The sequence below is a fragment of the Canis aureus genome, chromosome X, assembly GCF_053574225.1.
Source record: "Canis aureus isolate CA01 chromosome X, VMU_Caureus_v.1.0, whole genome shotgun sequence".
Classification (NCBI taxonomy): Eukaryota; Metazoa; Chordata; class Mammalia; order Carnivora; family Canidae; genus Canis; species Canis aureus.
Window position 1 is genome coordinate 95921082 of NC_135649.1, and position 19428 is coordinate 95940509.

Consider the following 19428-nt stretch of genomic DNA (forward strand, 5'->3'; position numbering starts at 1 on the left):
AAAGTTCGTGTATGTCTCGAGTATCTGTCTTTCACCTTTGTTTTTGAAAACTATTTTCACTGGTTATGTAATTACAGGATAACAGTATTTTCTTTCAGCTTTTAAGATTGTGCTCTGTTGCCTTCTTCTTAGCATTGCTATGACAAAAAAAAATTTGCTCTCATTCTTATATTAGTTCCTTTACTTGTAACATGTCTTTTATTTTCTGTTTTAAAATTTTTATTTGTTGTAATTATGACATTCCTTGCTTGAGTTGTTTCCAACTTTCTTGTGTTGACTTTTATTGAATTATTGGAATTGTATGCTCTATCCCTAAAAGAAAAAAAACGGTTATTTTTTCAAACTTTTTTTTCCTTTAACTTTTCTCAACTTTGGGAATTTCAAACACATATGTATTAATTTTTGTTAAGTTGTGTCAGTCTTTTTCTTTCGTTTTATTTTCAGTTTTTTTAGCTGTAAGTTTCATTTTAAAGATTTTATTTATTTGAGAGAGAGAGAGAGAGATTGGAAGAGTAAGAGAGACAGGGAAGGGGAGAAGCAGACTCCCCACTGAGAAGGGAGCCCAACACGGGGCTTGATCCCAGGATTCTGAGATCATGACCTGTGCCCAAATCAAGAGCCAGACCTTAACCGACTAAGCCCACCCAAGTACCTCTAGCTGTGTTTCACTTTAGATAGTCTCCCTTTGTTGCTCGTCAAGTTCATTATTCCTTCCTTATTCTCTATCCTGTCTTTAACCCCAGTATATTTTCTGTCTCATTCATTTTCATCAATACAATTTAGTTTAGTTTTTTTAATATTTGTTCCAATTAGTATTATCTGTATAGCTTCTTAAACACTTTGGCTACTAATTTTGTCACCTGTATTAATTCTGGTTCAGTTATGGTTATTTTTTCTCCATATTATGTATTTCTTGCTTCTTTGCCTGCCTGATAATTTTTGATTAATTCCAAAATATAGGGAGTTTTACTTTGTTGAGTGAGAGATATATTCATGTAAATATCCATATAAATTCCTATATTCTTTTTTAATTCATATATTATTATAAATATCCTTGAACTTTGTTCCAGAATGCAGTTCAGTTACTTCTCATCTTTGTTTTATAACAGTAGACCAGCTTTTTGTCAAAGCAAATTTTGCTTTACTACTAATGTAAAATCCTACTGGGTACTCTGCTTGATCCCCCATGATTTATGAAGTTTCCTATTTGGTCCAGCAGAAACATGAACTATCACGAGTCCTGTGTTAGTTTTGGTTATTATTTCCTCAAATCTTTTTGAGTTGTTTTCCCCACGTCTCTATTATTTTTCTTAATCATATATACTTATCAATACTCAGCTAAATATTCTAGGGTATCTGCACATCTCCAGAGCTTTCTATCTGTGCAGACTCTTTCCTTTTCAGTACTAGCCCTGCTAATGCTAGCAGGTTGGCTTCTCCAGAATCATAGCTCTATTTTCTCATGTTCGCAAGATTGAACAGTTTCTGCTTGGAGTCTGCAACCTTGCACCACAGCCTAGAAACTCTAAACTGGGGCAAATCATAAGGCTCATTTTGCAATTTTCCTGTTCTTAGGAGTCACTGATTTTTGTTGCCTGATGTCTAATGCCTTTAAACCATCATTTTGTATATTTTGTCCAATTTTGGTAGTTTCAGATCAGAGAATCAGTTTACTTACTCTTACTCCATCGTGGCCAAGAGTGGAAGTCTTTGATTCCTACAGAATTATGCTCTTTATTCTAGGACAGAATAGGCACTTTATATTTCTCTAATAGCACTCATCGAGTTGCATTGCTGGATCTGTTTTATTGTAAATGTATGAAGTAAAATGCAGGGATTTTTGTTGTCTGCATCTGTCCAATTATTTAAACCAAGGAAAGGAATATGAATAAAGAAATGCATTAGTAATGTAAATATTTGCAATAGAACAAGATAAAAAGGAAAGAGCAATCCCAAGATAATGTTTTGGTGGGATTGGTGCAATAAATCTTATGAGTGATGTTCTTTTGGCAGATGAGAACTTGTTGAGCTGGAATGAGTTTTTTCATGTACAAAGGCTGACACCACATTTACATCTATGTTTGGGGTAGAGCCTAAATCTGTAAAAGTAAGAGAAAGACACAGCTAAACACTTTGATAAAAGTTAGAAGGTTTTTTAAATATTCACAGTAAGCTAGAGAGAAGGGAGATCAAAGAAAACTAGAAGCAGAGAGGCAGTAGGTGTGCTGAGAATATCCTCAAGAATTTCATGTAGTTTATGTACTTACCTAGAGACACTAAGTTTGGAATTATTTAAGCAGAAATGACTTTATAGTACCTGATGTTTTATTTTCTGTGCAAATTTCCCTAGCATATTAAAATGAACATGAAATTGTGTAATATATTTGATATTTGTTAGTATATTAGAGCGAGGGAAGAAGAGTTTTATCCACAGTGGAGTTCCATGAACTACTAAGAAGACATGGTCCCTGTAGCTGACAGGAGTAACATTTAGAAACAGATGGGAATACAGCAACAGGTTCAGTTGTACTAATATGGGTAAAACATAAACTTTCACAAAAATCCCTAGATTGCTGGTACTTTTTACAGAGTACACAAATAACATGCTTTGCATTTTTGGTGATAATAATAACAATAGCAATCTAGTTTTCATCGTTACCACTATACATATGAAATTAAAGTAATAAATCATTGACCATTCACTAAGCCAATCCAGCTTAAGTGTTAGAAGATTCTTTTTCAAAATATTTGTCTTAAAATGTGAAGCATTTCTTTTACTTATGTGACAGTTATTCACTATTTCTGGAATTCCATTACTGAAACTATTTTTGGTATAATTTTGATCCACATAGAAGAAACAAGCTCTTAACTATAAATTACACTGACTGTATCATTCATGAATTAATCATTCATGTTCTTCAGTAATCTTTGACTGATTGATTTTTGTCTTTTCCAATTCAAATCTAGCTTTAATGGGTGCGAGTTTGGTGCCATTAGTATTCAGAAAGAAAATATCAAAGAGAAATTATTGTTAAAAATACTTTAGACAAAAAGAGTTGAAATTTGTCAGTGCTGTATCTTTTTATGTTGTTGTTCCCCCGGCCCAAGCATACTCCCTTTAGTACTTCAAAGACCTATCAAAATGTAGGCACAGAGCACAAAAGAAATTCTGCTGAAGTGGTGTGGTTTTTTAAGTTTTTATTTAAATTCCAGTTAACATGCAGCATAATATTAATTTCGGGTGTATAATATAGTGATTCCACACTTCTGTACACCACCCTGTGCTCATCATGACAGGTGCACGCCTTAATCCCCATTGCCTATTTCACTCATCCCCCCCACCTACCCCTTCCTCTATTGGGTTTTTTATCTTTAAAGATCATGTTTTTCAATTATACACCAGTGTGGTACATATGTGGACATATGTAACAATGATTTAAATTACCCTTTCAATTATTTCTTTACTATTTTTTATGTTTTTTTCTTAACTCAGTTTATAGGCTGGCATTCTGTTTTCTTGTTTACTATGTATAACTACAAGACAGGAAGTCTTGATCAACTTTTTACATATCTAGTTTTTAATACTTCAGATATTAAACAAATAATTGAGTATCATTTTCTGAATACATGTGTTTAGAAACTCTTCCCTTTTAGGATCCTTGATATGGGAAAAAACATATTTTATTGTGAATTCACATATTTCTTTGCAGATAGCTATGTGTTCCTTGCTGAGCATAATCTGAATTTTAGGATATAAACTTCCAAAGTGACAAATTCACATATGGGAAGGAGGACAGTATGTATGTTCTAATAAGTTGTTTAGTTCTTAGGGATCTTTTGTTGTGACTTTTAGGAAGCATCACATGATTTTATATGTCAGCATTGTGGTTGGTACGTTTTTAACATCTTGTAGATTAAAAATAGATGTTTTCTTTAAATTTTATATCTACTTTTAAAGAATAACTGATAGTTGGGAGTTACAAAATTATTAATAAAATTTATATTCAGATTAATATTTTAAGAAAATATTCTAAGGATCTTGTCCTGCTTTTAGTGGGTCTCCTGGAATTCTTTGTGTTGTAGGCCTGTCTCACAGATTTGGTAGGATTTCTGATGTTTTTATGCCTGCAATGTGAGTTTTAAAAACAACAACCTGACAGGTATTGTGCATAAAAGTTGAGAATTTTTACCTAACTCAATGAGATATTTCCTTCAATCAGGTTGACATTAAAAAACTCTAGTAAGTCATCCTAGAAGGGGCATCTTTTATAACATTCCACTTTTCCTTTTACATTTAACATTCATTTTTATGTGTATAGTCACCTTAAAGTATAGAAACTGACTATTAAAAAGTACAGAACTGGAAAATAAGGGGGTATAGATTGCTCTTAGTACATACATGTTTTCTTTCGCTGTTCTGTGTTTCTTATGCTGAAAGCCATTGAATTATGCTTTTCTTTCTCTTTGAATAGATCCTTCATGGTAATCTTCTGAGAGAATTTCAAAAACTGTTGTATTCTGTGGTAACTCATAATTATATTTTGGTATCCCTTGAGTCACATAATTTGGTTATATTTTATCCATACTTACAGTTCTGCTATTTAACCATGCATAGATAAGGCTAACCTGACACAGGTATCCCAAAGCACTTTTTTTCTCATTAGTAAAGCTTACTCCAAATAATGATATAAAATTTCCACTTTTAAAAACAGTGGATATCTCACTCTCTGACTTGCTAACAAACTCGCTAACAACACATCTGCCAGCTCTTGATTTACTTCAAAGGAGAAATGTAATGTCAGGGAAAAAAATAAACTCTACACATCAGAAATTCCTTGTAGAAAATATACACATAGAATTTTAAATACTTTCAACAAGTATTGTGAGTTTAAGAATTAACAAAGAGTATCTTGATTGTATACAACCCGATGTAAATTGAAATCTACAGGAATGTGTTGGAAAAGAATGTTATCAAAGTTGAATACAGTAGTTATTTTCTGCCACCGTGGAGTTCATTCACATTTAATAGGCAGTTAAAATCTATGTGTTCCCCCTTTAAAGTGGTAGGCAGGTACATGTGTGAAATTCTGTTTACAAGCCGTGGAAACTACAGGATAAAGGAGAAGGAATACATGACACTACTGCCAAGAACTTCCTTTTTTTTTATTTTTAAGAAGGACTGTCACTATGCCCTTTGTTGTAATGGATGAAACAAGATAGATAGAGAATAAAGACTGATTACTATTCTGAAGAATCCTGACACTTCATATGATTGATTTCATAGGCAATCCAGCATTTGTTGTTTAGAACAAAATTATAAATATATTTTGCCTTGATTTTCTTTATTCTAAAAGGATGGGCAGAGGCAGCCCCGGTGGCACAGTGGTTTAGCGCTGCCTGCAGCCCAGGGTATGATCCTGGAGACCGGAGATTGAGTCCCACATCAGGCTCCTTGCATGGAGCCTGCTTCTCCCTCTGCCTGTGTCTCTGCCTCTCTCTCTCTCTCTCTCTCTCTTTGGTCTCTCATAAATGAATAAATAAAATATTTATTTAAAATTTTAAAAAATAAAAGGAGGGACAAAAAATCTAGTTATGATATATAATTTTCAAGAATATGTGAATATAGGTATTCAAAAATATGCAAAATAATTATTTTGTTGGTATGGCTGGAATAGATATACTTCTATCAGCCAAAATAGACTTTAAAACAAAGAGCATTGTATAATGCTGAAAGGGTCAATCCAACAAGAGAATATAACATTTATAAATACTTATGCACCCAACATAACAGCACCTATATAAAGCAAATAACAGACCTAAAGGGAAAAATTGACAGCAGTACAATAATAGTGGGGTATTTTAATACCCCACTTACATCAATGGAGAGATCATTCAGACATAAAATCAATAATGAAACTTTGGCTTTAAACAATGCATTAGACTGGATGGACTTAATAGATATATACAGACCGTTCCATCCAAAAGCAGAAGAATACACCTTCTTCCCAAATGCACATGGAACATTCTCCAGTATACATCATATATCAGGCCACAAAATATAAGTATCAATAAATTTATGAAGATGGGAAGCTTGGCAAGCATCTTTTCAAATGACATTGGTTGTAACTAGGAGTCAATTACAAGAAGAAAATTGGAAAAATCACAAGTAAACAGATTAAACAGCCTGCTACTCAACACCCAATGGGTTAATTTAATCAATCAAAGGAGAACTCAAAAAATAACTTGAGGTAAATAAAAATGGAAATACAACATACCAAAATTCATGGGAGGTAGTAAAAGCAATTCTAACAGGGAAGTCATAACAATATACGCATACCTCAAGAAATAAGAATAATGTCAAATAAACAATCTAACTTTACACCTAAAGTAACTAGTAAAAGAACCAGCAAAGCCTAAAGTTAGTAGAAAGAAGGAAATGACAAAGGTCAGATTGAATAAATAAATGAAATAGAGACTAAAACGATAAACGATCACTGGAAGTAAGAGCTGGTTCTTTGAAAGGATAAACAAAATGGACAGACTTTTAGCTCGAGTCACTGAAAGTGCCCAGATAAATAAAATCATAATGAAAGAAAAGATACAGTTGCTACCACAGAAATACAAAGGATTTTAAGAGAATACTATGAAAAATTATATGCCAATAAATTGGAAAACCCAGAAGAAATGGATAAATTCCTGGGAGCATACAGTCTTCCAAGACTAAATCATGAAGAAACAGAAAATCTTAACAGACTAGTAAGGAAATTAAACCAGTAATCAAAAGTCTCCCAACAAATAAAAATCCAGAACCGGAGGACTTCACTGGTGAATTCTACCAAACATCCAAAGACAGTTTAATACCTATCCTTACACACTTCTACAAAACTGAAGAGGAGGGATGTTTCCAAACTCACTTTATGAGGCCAGCAGGACCTTATACCAAGAGCAGACAATGACATCACACACACAAAAAAATTATAGGCCATTTTCACTGATAGATATAGATACAAAAATCCTCAACAAGGGGCTCCTGGGTAACTCAATTAGTTGTGTGTCCAGCTCTCGATTTCAGCTCAGGTCATGATCTTAGGGTCCTAGGATCAAGCCCCACAGCAGGCTTTGTGCTCAGCATGATGTCTGCTTCTCCCTTTCCCTCTGAACCTCCCTGCTCATTCTCTCTCTCTCCCTCTTTCCCTCCCTTCTTCCCTCCCTCCCTCCCTCCCTCCCTCTCTCTCATAAATAATTTTTTTAAAGAAAATCCTCAACCAAATACTAGTAAAACAAACCTAACAATTCCTTAAAAGGATTATACACCACAATCATGTGGAATTTATTCCAGGGATGCAATGATAGTTCAATATCCAAGAATCAATCAATGTACTATACAACATTAACCAAATCAAGGATAAAAATTATATGATTATCCTAGTAGATGTGGGAAAAGCATTTGAAAACAATCAATGTCTATGATAAAAACTGTCAACAAATGTAGAGAGGAAATTTACTGCAATGTAATAAAGGCCATATATGATAAGTCCACAGCTAATATCATACTCAGCAGTGATAAACTGAAAGCTTTACCTCTAAGATCAGGAACAAGACAAGGATTCCCACTCTCATCTCTTTTAGCAAACTTAGTATTGGGAGTCTTAGAGCAATTAGGCAAGAAAAGGAAATAAAAGGCATCCAAATTGGAAAGAAAGAAGTAAAATTGTCACTATTTGCGGGTGACATGATTTTTTATAGAAAACATTAAAGATCCCAACAAAGAACTGTTATAATTAAGAAACAGATTGAGTAAAGATGCAGGGTACGAAATATACAAAAATCTGTTGCCTTTATTAACACTTATAATGAACTATCACAGTAAGAAATGGAGAAAAACATTCCATTTACAATTGTATCAAAAAGAATAAAATACCTAGAAATACATTTAACCAAGGAGGTGAAAGACCTGTACTCTGCAAACTATAATATATTGATGAAAAAATTAAGACATAAGTAAAGAAATTTAGTCATGCTTATGAATTAGAAGTATCAATATATTGGGGATGCCTGGGTGGCTCAGCAGTTGAGTGTCTGCCTTTGGCTCAGGGTGTGATCCTGGATTTCCGGGATGGAGTCCTGCATCGGGCTCCTTGTATGGAGACTGCTTCTGCTTCCTCTGCCTGTGTCTCTGCCTCTCTTTCTGTGTTTCTCATGAATAAATAAATACAATCTTTTTTTAAAAAAAAGTAGTATGAATATTGTTGAAATGTCTATAATATCCAAAGACTTCTGCAGATTTTTTTTGTTTTCTGCAGATTAAATGCATCTCTATCAATATTTTAATGCCATATTTCATAGAATAAGAGCAAGCAATCCTAAAATCTGTATGGAATCACAAGAAAACCCAAAGTGCCAAAGGAATCTTGAGAAAGATCAAAGTTTGAGGGATCACATTCCCTGACTGTGAACTATGTTACTAAGTATAACAATCAAAATAATATAATATTGGCATAAAACTAGCCAAATTAATGGAACAGAGAGCCCATTAATAAACCCATACATATATCATCAGAATGTACAGTGAGAATAGGACAGTCTTCAATAAAATGCTTCTGGGGAAACTGGATAGCAACATGCAAAAAAAAAAAAAAAACTGAAACTAGACTATTATCTTTTACCATCCACAAACATTAGCTCAAAATAACTTAAAGACTTAACTGTTAGACCTTCAACCATAAAACTCATGGAATAAAAACATGGGTGGTGACGGAAGCTCCTTGTATTATTCTTGATGCTGATATTTTGGACTCCAAAAGCAAAGGAAACAAAATAAACACTAAAAGATTATATTAAACTAAAAATTTCTGCACAGCAAAGGAAAGCATCAACAAAATGGACTAGCAACCCACTGAATGGGAGAAAATATTTGCAAATCATATATCTAATAAGAGTTTAATACCCAGAATATATAATTAACTCCTACAGCTCAGTAGCAAAAAACCCCAAATGATCCAATTTAAAAGTGGGCAAATAAACTGAATAGACATTTTTTAAAAGATTATTTATTTGAGAAGTAGAGTGAGTGAGAGAGAGAGAGCATGAGCTAAGTGAGGGACAGAGGGAGAAGCGGACTCCCTGCTCAGCAGGAAGCCTGATGTGGGGCTCAATCCTGGACTCCATCCAGGGTCATGACCTGAGCCAAAGGCAGATGCTTAACCAACGGAGCTACCTAGGCGCCTCTGAATAAAAATTATTTTTTATAATAAATACCTATAGTTGCCCAACAAGCACATGAAAAGAAGCTGAGCAGAACTAATCATCAAGGAAATGCAAAGCAAAACCACAACGAGCTACCTCTTCAACACCTCTTAGAATGGCTAGTATCAAAAAGACAAGAAATAACAAGTGTTAATGAGGATGTGGAAAAAAGGGAACACTTCTGTAGATAGGAATGAAAAATTAGAGTAGCCACTATGGAAAATAGTATGGGGGTTCCTCAAAATTTAAAAACAGAACTACCACATGATCCAGCAATTTCACTACTAAGTACTTATCCAAAGAAAATGAAATTGCTGATTAGAAATGATATATACACCCCCCATGTTCATTGGATAGTTTTTTGTTGTTGTTGTTTGTTTGTTTTTTGTTTCTTTACAATGACCAAGATATGGAAACATGGTAAGTGTCCATCAGTGGATAAAAGGATAAAGACGAGTTGTGTGTGTGTGTGTGTAAAGAAATGGAATACTACACAGCATTAAAGAATGAAATGTAACCATTTGCTATAACATTGATGGCCTTTGAGAGTAATTATGCTAAGTGAAATAAGTTAGAGAATACAAAAACCAATACCATGACTTCACTCATATATGATATCTAAAAAAAAAAAAGAACAAATATAATTCATGAATACAGAGAACACATTGGTAGTTGCAGAGGGGAGAGTGGTTGGAGAATGGGAAAAATAGGTGAGGGATGTCAAAAGGTATAAACTTCTGGGGTGCCTGAGTTAAGAATCCAACTCTTGATTTTGTCTCAGGTTTTGATCTCAGGGTTGTGAGTTCAAGCCCTATGTTAAAAAAAAAAAGGTGTAAACTTCCATTTATAAAATAAGTCATGGTATTATAGTATGTAGCATGGTGATTACAGTCAACTACAGTGCATATTTAAAACTTGTCAAGGGAGTAAATCTTAAGTTTTCTGATCAAAAGAAAAGAAAAAAATGTATGACTGCATGGTGGTGGATGGTATTGTGATTATTTCAAAGGGTATACAATTAACAAATTATTACATTGTACACTTGAAACTAACATAATGTTATATGTCCATTATACCTTTAAGAAATAAACTACCCCAAATTTAATTGCCTAAAACAGCAGTATATTCTTATTATCTCTGATTGTTCCATGGGTTGACTAGGCTTACATAGGTGGCTCTACTTGGGGTAGCTTATGCAGTCATGCTTAGTAGTGGCTTGGTAGAACTTTTAGAACAGCGGACAAGAGGAGTTCAGAGAACATTCTCCCCTGGAGAGACATCTTTTAAGCTGGTAACAATTAGCAAAGTCAGTTACATAAAATCTGGAAATTCATCAGAAAAGTAATCTCGCATTCACAAATTGAGATTTTATTAAACAAAATCCATGGGAACAGAGTTAAAAAAGTAGGAGGCCCTGGCATGTGAGTTATTGAGTGCAATCATATCTCCATAGTACTGACTTGCAGAATTGCTGTTTCAGTAAGTTCAGTGGCCAAGTGGCAGTTCTAATCTCCCTTAGCATCCTGGGATGGAAAAGCTATTCAGAGTGATTATGGTAGCCAGCAGACATTAGCGGATGTCATTTTGTTTCTCTGTGCTGTGGAAAGTTTTTCATCATGGGGCTGGCAGTGAGTATGTGACCTCCGGTCTCTTACCTACAACTCTTGCTATGTGGAATCTTGGGCCAGGAAGAGCGTAGATTGTCTGTGCTTGTGATTTTCCATATAGATTAATGTAACATGTACAAAAACTAAGATTCTTATATTCTAATTTTCAGATTTCTTTTTTTCTTGTCTTATATCAATGGTTGAGGGCAATAAGTACTGTGTAAAAAATTATGCAAGTATCACCCTGGACTTGTTCCTTGGTTTAAAGAGAATGTATCTCAAGTTTGTCTAGTAAGCATGATTCTTGTTCTAGACTTCAGGTGTATAACTCTTAAATTCAGTAAGTTTCCCTTGACTCAAATTATTATGATAATTCTATTTAGATAGTTATATTTCTCCTTTCATATCTAATATGGAAATTACATTTATTAATTTCCTAGTGTTGAAACTAGATTTTACAATGCATTCTTGAGAAAAACTCCACTCAAAATTATGTTTCTTAAATATTATTGGGTTTGGTTAACTAAGTTATGATTTCTATGCTTATGGGTAAAATAAGGCTATAATTTTTTAATTATCTTTAAAATGTTATAGAGCCACAGTTATATACTAACCATATAAAATAAATTGTCAGTTTTTCTTTTGTTAAACATGACTTATTCCTGCCCCATATTTTTTCCACATACTATATTTATTGTTTCGTTTTTGCTCATTTCCTGCCTTAAACTATACAGATAAAATATCTTCTGCCAGTGGAAGCCTCAAATATTAAGAAACTACTAAAACATATTTTTATGTTTTCCTAACAATTTTATTGTACCTCTTGTATATACGCCCCTAACTAATACAAGTACTTTATCACATTCAGAAATCCTTATGATCTTTACCAACACACCTCATATGTTCTTCATTAATTGAAGCCCATGTAAGGCCTAGGACATCAAAGTTTTAGGATTTTTATTTTTAAATTGGTAGGATTAGCTTGAATAATTTTAAAAGGGGAGGATTATATATTTGTGTTTTAAAAAGTCAATCTTATGGCAAAGTTATAAATTGATTTAGATGATAGAGAAAACTCAAAGGAGGAATATTTGGTAGTAGATTTTTCTAACAATGAAGGCAAAATAATGGTGGAAGCCTCAAGGCAGTGGCAGATGGTGTCGAAAAGAGATGTTTAGAGATGATTTGGAAGAGTTGCAAATGGTTACAGTGTTTAATGATATGCAGTCTGAAATATTTTTTCTCACTCTCTTTGTTATTGTTTTTTACTTTTTCTATCTCACGTTTATCACCCTCCTAATTCTTTTTTTTCACCCTCCTAATTCTACTCTCATACACGCATATACTCTTAAACAGACATGTGTACATGCTCTCTCTCACACACACACACACATGTGCGTGCACACACACACTGTTCTGACATTTTTTCCTTTTGAGTTATCAGGATGGCAAATCTATCCTGCCCTTTGCTTTAGTATGTATGACCCTGGTTTGAAAGATGAATAATATTAGGAAGTTATCTTAGAAACATTAGGGACAGGAATTTATTATTTCCTGAAGCATATATTTCTCAGTAAGGCTTATATTCCCATCACCTTCTTTTGTCAAGCACTAATGTAGCTATATCTGCAACCAACCCAAACTTTCACATTGCCTAAACTCCAGCTAGTTGTAGTTTAACAGAGACAGATTGTCCTCAGATATGGTGGTAAGGGTATCTGCCTCCCTGTGCGAGCCCCTACCCCAAGTTCTGTGACAGGCAAGAAGAAATTGGGTGAATCAACAATCAAGCTTGAACTTGATCTCTAAGTGCTACCAGTAGGGTGCTGGTCTTTAATGCATTTCCTGGCTCTTCTCAGAAATTTCATGCAAGGCCTAAGATGATTGCAGCAATAATGGATTAGAAAGCTTTTGGGAGAAGCCTATGACTAATAGCTCAGAGCTGAGTCTACCCCAAAAGAAGATATTGTTGTTTTAGCAACAAATAATACCTTTGTTTAAAGATGTTACTGTGATTTGGGTTGAGACTTTTTATTTCACCCAACACATTAAAGTGAAAGTTAATCCCCAAAATTAAGAAGAAAGAACTGGGTCCCACTAGAAATTTTCAAGGGTACTCTGCAGCTGAGCAGGAGAAAAGGATATTTATGCTTCTGAATAGAGAGCTCTGTATTTGGGAATCCCCCAAAATAAAGATGGCTGGATAAAAGGATGAGACAAAATGATTCCCATATTGGAACACAACTATTTCAGTGATATTCACTGAGATACAAAATATACAAGGAAGAGGCAATTTAGAAGAGATTAATTCATTTGGGGATATTCTAAGGTTTTAATATCCTGAGGCCATATGGGCTACAGCAAGTAGTTTTGGCTAGAAGTATAATTCGAGGATTTCTCAAAAAATAGGTGGTTAAAATGAATGGATGAAATCTAGGGAGAATGTTTTTTTTGAAGATTTTATTTACTTATTCATGAGAGACACAGAGACAGAGAGACAGAGACACAGGCAGAGGGAGAAACAGGCTCCATGCAGGGAGCCCGATGTGGGACTCGATCTCGGGACTCCGGGATCACGCCCTGGGCTGAAGACGATACTAAACCACTGAGCCACCCAGGGATCCCCAGGGAGAATATTTTGAATGAGGAATGGAAAAGATCAAGGACAATGAGTGATGAGAGAGAGTTCCATCTAAAGAAAAGTAGAGGAAGAAATACCAGTAAAGGGAGCCAAGAAAAAATAACCAGAAGGGTAATGAATTAGGCAGCAGGGGAGTAAAGAAAGTAAAAGGATGATAGAGTTGTAAGAAGAGAATAACCAATTAAAGAGTATAATGGTACTGTGTTGTCACATTGTTTGAGAGGAAAAATAGTACGCTGTATTCTCTAAGTAGGAAATCTTTGTTAAAAGCAATATTTATAGCATCAAGATCTGGATGCAGATTTTAATTTGTTGAGGGGACTATTGTTGAGAAAGCATGGCTGTGAATAAAAGACTGAGAGAAGACTTAGATTTGCAAAACAGAAAGGGAATTTTATCCTGGGATACAAGATATATGCTTAAATGTATGTAGCAGCACTTTTCCAGCTATGTCTCCTAAGGCAAGGAAAACAAAAGTGAAATTAATCTATTGGGACTATACCAAAATAAAAAGCTTTTGCACTGTGAAGGAAACCATCAAAACAAAAAGACAACCTGCTGAATGGCAGAAGGTATTTGGAAATGACATATCCAATAAAGGACTAGTGTTCGAAATATATAAAGAACTTATACAACTCAACACCAAAAAAACTCAATCCAACTAAAAAAGGGCAGAAGACATAAAAAGAGCTTCTCCAAAGAAGACATACAGATGGCCAGAAGGCACATGAAAAGATGGTCAGTATCACTGATCATCAGGAGAATGCAAATCATAACCACAATGAGATATCACTTCCTGTCAAATGATTAAAATCAAAAACACAAGCAATAAGTGTTGACAAAGATGTGAAGGAAAAGTAACATTCATGCAAAGTTGGGAATGCAAACTGGTGCAGCCACTGTGGAAAGCAGTAGAGTTGTTCCTAAAAAAAATTAAAAGTACAATTACCATAGGATTCAGTAATTCCACTACTGGGTATTTACCCAAAGAAGATGAAAATGCTAATTCCCCCCCAAAAAAATATGCGCACCTATGTTTATTGCAGCATTATTTACAATAACCAAGTTATGGAAGAAAACCAAGTGTCCATCATTAGATCAATGTATAAAAAAAAGATGTGGTATACTTATATGCAATGAATTGTTACTCAGCCATAAAAAAAGAATGAAACTTTGCCATATGCCACAACATGGATGCATCTAGAGCATCTAATGCTAGATAATGTCAGTAGGTCAAAGTATGACAAATATATAATTTCACTCATATGAGGAATTTAAGAAATGAAACAAAGAAAAAACAAGGTAAAAAAAATAAATAAAACTCTTAAATATAGAGAACAAATTGGTGGTTCCCAGAGTGGAAGTAGGTGGGGGAATGGGTGAAATAGGTGAAGGGAATTAAGAATAATACACTTATGGTGATGAGTACTGAGTAATGTATGCAGTTGTTGAATCACTATATTGTACACTCAAAACTATTATAACTGTTCATTATATTTGAATTTAAAAAAATAAAAAACAAAATAAAAATAAACAAATTTGACTTCTTGGAATAGTAAAGTTGTTTGAGACAAAAAGATGTATGGCTAAGTTTAGTCATAAAGATGGTGGGAATCAACACAGATTTTTCTGAAGCTAACTAAGCAAGCTTGAGCATTGAGGGCTGGAAGAAGGCCTTAGCAAAATGATTCTCTGCTCATATGTGTTTGTAAACAATGCAAATATAAAATATTAAAATAGCTTATTAATATGACTATTTCTTTTCATTACAAATCATCCTGTACACATATATACTTCCATTTAGGTTAGAGAATAATACATTTGTTGGGGATGTGGCTAAAGACTATTAGAACTAGGAATATGTCATTTTCCCTGTAATTTGAAAAGGCTTATTTTGGAGTTTTTTGATAAAGCAAGGGTAAAATAACAGGTTCTTGATTTGGAGTACATGAAGTGTCTCTTCCTTTGCATCTTAATGTTTTTATTAAAGAAGTAGAATTCAAGTAAATGTCAAGTGGACGATTAAACAAAAGTAATAAAGATCCATGAGCTTAATAGAACTGGTTTTGTTCTTAAAAAATAACACATTATAATAAAAAGTAATAAAAATAACAGGATAAGATCAGTTTATATTAGAAGTGATGAGCAAGTTCTCATATTTGTCTGATGAGCCAATTAATGAAAAGGGAGTGAGTTGTATGAATTATATTGAAATATAACTAAATTTCTTAATGATTAGAGTAAAATGCTAATATCAACAAAGGTTGCATAGGACTTATGCAACCACAGTGAGGTATTGCCACCAGATTGGTTAGTGAGTATCATCAATTGAAAGTATTTAGGGTCACTTATGGAACAAGAAAATTTGAAACTCACTGAAATTGTACAGTTCATTTAAAAGTGGTTTCTAAATTTGACAAAAATTCTAGACTGAAAATAATATTACCAGTATGAGTTTAAAACTAAAAAAAATTACATTTTATACCATACAGAAAAAGTAGTCAACATCCTAGAGGAATCAGTGCTCATGTTGCTGTCTGTAGAAAAGGATACAAAGCCATTGTCCTATTAAGAGAGGATCACAATTCACAGACAAAATTGTAAAAAAAAGTGCTATCAAGATGTTTCAAGCAGTGAATTAGTGAAAATATTTTTTCTGGATTTGTTTTTTTGAGACATATGTCAGCTTTTTCAAGTTTGTTGTGATTTCCTTTCATGTTATAAACATTCTCTTTATAATCATTTTGGTATACAGAATTTTATACACCCTTATTAAACAAGACCACTAAAATTCTATAAACTCCAGGCACCACAAAACTTTATTCACTCTTCATGAGTTGTGAAGGGAGGACATGGTGGATGACATTAGAATCAAGCAAGATTACTAAATGGAGCATATATGGCTACACATCAAGACTTGGAAAGGTTAGGTGATAGGAGAACTAATAGAACAAGCTACTTGTTTGTAAATGTAAGTAGGATTCAGCTTCTCAGAGAAGAAGTGTCTTTTGTAGGGGTTAGGGAGCATCATGAAGAGTGAAGACACGAAAAATGTTAATGGGCAAAGGTCTCTTCATACAGACAATAAATCATGATAATTATGATCCTACTATTTGTTACAATTGGGTGAAAAATTACACATTGCCGATTTTGTACCTCTCTGATGAGTACATATCACCAGATGTGCCAACACATAAAATCCCTAGCCCTTACAAGATGATAGGTTGTCTGCTGATGTCCATATTTTGTGGCTACAGAAACTGAAGGTATAAAGATTTGTTTGAATTCTTGAAGGCAAGATTCTGCAACGTGCGTTCCTTTTCTACACCATGCTCCCTCCTCCAAGTGAGTTTAAGCACATTCTGAGAAAAACATTGAAAAAGCATGTGCCTTCAAATATTATTGTTAATTTCCTGCTACTGTATGGTGCTGTGCTTTTTGCTTTGTATCCATTTTTTTTCTGTTTCCAATGAATTTCTGCCTGTTTTGTTTTGGCAAATTTACAAATTTATTACCTCTTTTATGCCAAATATGCTGCTGCAGTGAGAGGGAAGGATAGGAAGGTTAAAATTTAAAAAAATTAGTCCTCTATGGTCCCCCTATATTTATTGACTTTGTGCTGGTTTTACTACCAAAAGTATTCATATTACATATAATTCTCTTTAAGGGGATTGTGATATTTGATTTTCAGTTTTTATTTGAAAATGATCACTCTTCTGGATTGAGCATCTAGTCCTGCCAGTCTTTTTAGGTAGGAAAAAAAGAAGATAGCCAATGATACCATCGTCAGTTGAAGAGTCCATCAAGAGAAAGAAGGATCCACACTTACATTAAACCTCTTCTACGTCTGCAGTTACATACACTTGGTTTTAAGGTGAAATTGTGCTCTGAAACGGTGTTTATGATAGTAGCCAACGAGTATCACTTTAAATTGTGTCACTGCCATCCCCCCCACACCTGATTTCTTTAAGTGCTATTTGCCATCTTCACTGAAGTGTCAGTGCACTAGAGAGAATACATGTTTGGGATTTGTGAGGAAATGGCTTAAATCCTTTTCTGGTAAAAGAGCTATTACTGTAGAGCCTGAAATTGTATGAAACAAAATGTTGAGGTAGAAGGTATGGCATATACACATTATCCTTAGTAGTAAGGCTATTACTGGGTTCTAGTTCCTGTACATTTTTTCAGATTTATTTATTATAGGAAAAAAACACATAAAATGAGATCTTATAGAGTACAGTATTCTTCAATATAAGCACAGTAATTTATAGCAGATAACTACAACTTTTTCATCTTCTTTGACTGAAACTTTATATCCACTGACTAACATTTTCTCCTTCTCCCAACCACAGCAACCACCATTCTCCTTTCTGTGTTGTGGAGCTTTACTACATAGATACCTTATAATAAAGGGCCTCATGCAGTATTGGTCCTCCTTGACTGGGGTTTATTTCACTTAGAATAATGTCCTCAGGGTTCATGTTGTACCATGTAACAGGATTTCCTTCTTTTTATGGCTGAATAATATTCCACTGTATGTGTATTTTTTTCCCCATCCATCTGTTGATGGATATTTTGAGTTTTTCTTCCTCTTGGCTATTGTGGATAATACTACAGTGAACATCAGAGTGCGGGTATCTCTTCAAGATCCTGACTTGACTAATGTGGGCTAAGTACCTCCAAATAGGATTGCTGGATTATATTGTAGTTCTAGTTTTAATTTTTTCTGGAAACTCTGTACTTTTTTCCAGAGTGGTTGTACCACTGTACATGCACACCAACAAGTGGTCCTTTTTTCCACACCATTACCAGCACTTTTTATTTTCTAGTTTTCTTTATAGTGACCATTATGACATGAGTGAGGTAATAACTCATTGTGGTTTTCACTTACATTTTCTTGATCATTAGTGATGTTAATAAACTTTTTCACATACTTGATGAACACCAGCAGGTTTTTGGGGGGGTTTTGTTAAGTTTTGCTTTTTTAAGATTTAATTATTTATTTTAGAGAGAAAGTAAGGGAAGGGGCAGATACAGAGGAAGAAAATCTCAAGCAGACTCAGCACTGAGCATGGTGCGCCACACAGGGATCAATCCCAGGACCCGAAATTATGACCTGAGTCGAAATCAAAAATTGGATGCTCAATGGATTGAGCCACCCAGGTGCCCTAAGCACCAGCATGTTTTTGGAGAAATTTCTATTCAAGTCCTATACCCATTTTCTAAATTAAATTATTACTGTATTTTTTTGCCATTTTTTGGTAGGAGTTTCTCCTGTATTATGGAAATTAATCCCCTTCCAGATACATGCTTTGTAAAGATTTTCTCCTATCCATAGGTTGCCTTTTCACTCTATTGATTTGCTTTGCTTTGCATATGCTTTTTAATTTGATGTAGTTCCACCTGTATTTTTGCTTTTGCTGTTTGTTCTTTTGGTGTCATATCCAAGAAATCATTGCTATGGTCAATGTCATGAAGATTTTCCCCTATGTTTCTTCAAAGAGGCTTATAGTTTGAGGTCTTACATTTATGTCTTTATTTCATTTTGAGTTGATTTGTGTATATGATATAAGGATCCCATGTCTTTCTTCTGCATTTGGTTATCTAGTTTTTCCAGTAGCATTGTTGAAGAAAATATCTTTCCCCACTGTATGTCCTTGGCACTTTTGTTGAAGAAATTAAATTTCCTATATTCAAATTTAAGATGGTATTATATGGTGAGAGTAGTGGACAAGCCCTGGGATGCTGGCTCTCAACACTAACTTGTTGAACAGCCCTCGGTAATTTTATAAACTAGCTAGGTGTTCAGTTTTAGATAAATCAAGGGAGGCTGGTCTGAAAAAAATAATTTCAATTCCTTTCCAGATTTAAATGTATGATTTGTCACCCTAGTAAATAACTGGGAACTTATTAAAAATCCAAGAGTAGTAAGAC